Source organism: Lathyrus oleraceus, chromosome 6 (genome assembly GCF_024323335.1).
Source record: "Lathyrus oleraceus cultivar Zhongwan6 chromosome 6, CAAS_Psat_ZW6_1.0, whole genome shotgun sequence".
NCBI lineage: Eukaryota > Viridiplantae > Streptophyta > Magnoliopsida > Fabales > Fabaceae > Lathyrus > Lathyrus oleraceus.
The window spans coordinates 468,191,421-468,195,572 of record NC_066584.1 but is presented as its reverse complement, the minus strand read 5'-3'; positions in this window follow the sequence as shown (position 1 = coordinate 468,195,572).

Here is a 4,152-nt window from a genome sequence, read left to right as displayed (position 1 = left end):
TGTACATGGTATCGCCATTCAAATTAGCGCCTCCATAGGGACATGCATGCAAGACCTAGGTCTGATTGCTTGGTTTCGAGGTCTGCATGCATGCTTTGACAAGGTGTCGCCAAATGGATTGACGCCCATGTGCAAGGAATGAATGGGGGCGCCAATTCATTTGGAGTGTGTGTCTGCATGTCTGACATGTGGTTGTCCTCTCTCTTGCATGCTGAACATGTCACTTCTTAGTAGCTTGCATGGTTGACACATCATTTCGGACTAGCTTGCATGTGCGACACGTCACTTCAAACTAGCTTGCATGTGCGACATGTCACTTCGAACTAGCTTGCATGTGAGACACTTCACTCCCTTATTTAAGTGTCTTACTATCAACATCCAAGACACTTCACTCACATTCATCTGCAGCAAGAAAATAGTTTTCATCTGCACAATGTCATCTTCACCAAAATACAGTGTCAACGTTCACTGAAACGGTGAAACATACGAGTCTGAGTTATATGGTTTTTGTTTTTGAAACACTGATACCATTAGACTCACGATCAAGAGAAATGCAACCTTCTTGCATTTGAAAAAAAGAATACAATCCTATATAGGTTTGGGTATTGTGTCAAAGATCATATATCAAAATCCAATATTTTTTTAGAATAGTCAATGCAAGTTTTTCCCCCTTAACGTACGAGACGATGAAGATGTTGAATACATGTTTATTAGTCATGAATATTCAGGCTGCAACTGTATTGAGTTGTACATTACTCTTCAACCATGTATACCATCTCAGCAGTCTCAAATAACCAGTCAGGATGAATTTGGTGAATTTGATCCACAATGGTCAGATGACGTCAACCTAGAAGCAGAAGCAGAAGTGGACGTCGTTGATGAAGAAGAAGAGGAGATCGAGATACAGGTTGATCACATGCTAAACAATGACATTGAAGATGATGATCAACCACCACCAATACCTCATAGTCATGTCTACAATCCGCCTCAACATATGACAAATATAGATCTGCACGACGATGAAACATCCAAAAGTGTTTTCTATAATCCCTATCCAAGATCAAAAGGCGAATTAAAGGCGGGAGACATGTTTCGTACCAAAGAAGAATGTGTTATAGCTATCAAAAAATTCCACATGAACAACTCTGTTGATTTTACAGTGAAACGCACTGATTCTAGAAGGTATGTTATTGAATGTCATAACATCCTTTGTAAGTTTCGTTTGGACGCATCTTACAAAAAGAAAAACGACTCTTGGGAGATCGTTTCAATAGACCCACCTCACAATTGCATTGCAACTAACGTTGAACAAGATCACCATAAACTAAGCGCTGCATTGATATGTCAAGACATTTTGTCGTTGGTTAATAAAGACCCATCAGTGAAGGTGAGTATAATTATATCCCATATCAGAATAACATATAATTATACTCCATCTTACAAGAAAGTCTGGATTGTGAGGACAAAGGATGTTGAACAAGTATTCAGCAACTGGGAGGATTCATATAAAGAATTGTCACGATTTTTATGGGCACTAAAAACATATGTCCTAGGAACTGTGGCAATTATGGAGACATTGCCATCGATAATGCCAGACAGAACCTGTGTTACAGGTAATAGAATCTTTCACCGTCTCTTTTGGGCATTTGACCCGTGAATCAAAGGTTTCGCATTCTGCAAACCTATTATTCAAATTGATGACACTTGGTTATACGGCAAATACAAGGGTACTTTGTTTATGGCGGTTGCACAAGACGGTAACAACAATGTCTTTCTCATTGCCTTTGCTCTGGTTCAAGGTGAAACGGCTGGTGGATGGGGTTTCTTTCTTCGACATCTGAGAACGCATGTGGCTCCATAAGCCAATCTCTGTTTGATTTTCTGATAGACATGCTGCCATTGAGAGTGCCTACAACAACCATGACAACGGATGGCATGATCCTCCTTCTACCCATGTCTATTGCATCAGACACATTGAACAAAACTTCATTTGTGCTATAAAAGATAAGAATCTTCGCAAGAAGGTGGTGAATGTTGGGTATGCTCTAACTCAACCGTCATTTCAATATTATCGTGATGAAATTAGACTGTCTAATGAAGACGTGGGGAGATGGCTAAATAACATACCAGTAGAGCAATGGACAAGGGCATCTGACAGAGGTTGTCGATGTGGCCACATGACAACAAACCTTACGGAATGCATGAACAAGGTATTCAAAGGAATTCGAAATTTGCTGATAACCGCCTTGGTAAGATCGACCTATTATAGGTTGGCTTCTATGTTCGCAACCAGAGGTGAAAGATGGAGTGCGGTGTTAATGTCCGGGCAAGTATTCAGTGAGTGTTGCATGAAGATCATGAAAAAGGAAAGCATCAAAGCTAGCACACATGTTGTAATAGTCTTTGGCCGTCATAGGCAAAATTCCAGCGTCTAGGAAACAATGGACCACAACGAGGGGAGACCAAATTTAGCATATGCTGGTAGACTAAACAGAAGTTGGTGCGATTATGGAAAATTATAGGCCTTCCGCATTCCTTGCTCCCATGTCATTGCAGCATGCGCTTATACTCGTCAAGACGATTACAGTCATTTATTTGATGTGTACAAGGCCGTCACCATCATGAATGTATATAATCAAAGCTTCTCGGTACTACCAATGGAGGAATACTGGCCTCCATATGAAGGTGATATAGTTTGGCACAATGACGAGATGCGTAGAAAGAAAAGAGGAATGCCAAACAGCACACATATCAGGACAAAAATGGATTCCACAAATAAAATGATAAGATTATGTAGTATCTGTCGTCAACCAGGACACAACAAGAACAACTGTCCCAATCGAGGAGCATCATCTGGGTCTTAAGCTTTTTGTAACATTGTATTTCTGTAACCTTCAATCATTATATATCATTAAGTTTTTGTTACAACAAGGTTCACAACAAACATCAGTACAAAATAAGCTATCTGAAAACAGAAATACTTCTAACTGATTACAACAATCAAATTGATGTCATCTCGACCAAACATCATTTCCCTAGCATCCTTATCAGTCTTCATTCGCACCCAACCAAAAATATTGTCAAGTCTCTCAATACTTCTAATTTTTTCCCTTTCTGTTATTTTCCCATCTAACCAACGAACCAGCTCCCTCTTCAGTTGATCGAACGTAGAGATGTTCCAGAACAACATCAGCATCTGAGGTTTGTCTCTCGCATAAATCACCTTTCCGTATCCGCGACGAACACCAAACATGATTGCTAAATGATTAAATGAGATGTGGAACAATGACTCACACAACGCATATATTTATAATTAAAAAATGGCATTTTACACTGATGCGTCAATCCAATTGGCGCCTCCTCTCAAGTAATACACAGGGGCGCCAATTGGATTAAGTGCCCTAGCCAATCCAATTGGCGCTTGCATTCAATTTTTAAGAGGAGTCGCCAATTGAATTGGCGTTTCCTCCTAAAAGTGGGGTAGTTTGGGATTTTTTTTGAAACCATGGGTATTTTGGAAATTTCCTTGAAAAAATGGATCATTTTTGTAAAAAATTCACATTTTTTACCTAATTTTTTCAAAAAATACTTTTGTTTTGTTTTTTTAACTGTTTTTTAATTTTTAAAATTTGAAATCAATAAAATTTATTTGGTAGTCTTATTTTTCTAATTTTTTTTAAAATTATTCTCTATTAAAGAGTTTTAAAAACTAAAAAACTAAAATAGATTTTAGAAATTTTGATTTTGATTTTTTAATTTTTAAAATTAAAAAAAAAGTTGGTATGCTTGGTAAGTATAAAATGCAATCTAAGAGGAGAGTGAAGTAAGGTTGCTTAATTTTTTTTTCCATTTTGCGTTGATGTTCTTAATTTTTTTTTATAATGAAAATGATAAGTTCTTACTAAGATAATGAGAATAAAAATGAAGTGCAGGAAAATAAATGAATAAATGAAGTTATCCTAATGCCTCTTATCCGTTAAGGGTATCTAATCTCTTAACATTTTGAAGGATTTTTCATTATGTCAGATTTTTGTAAAGTTTTACATCACGACTTCTCTTATAATTTTATAACATAAACATGAAACCTATGTCGACTTTAAATTAACCCAATTCTAAGAACCTTATTCCAAAATCATCAAGCAATATGATGAT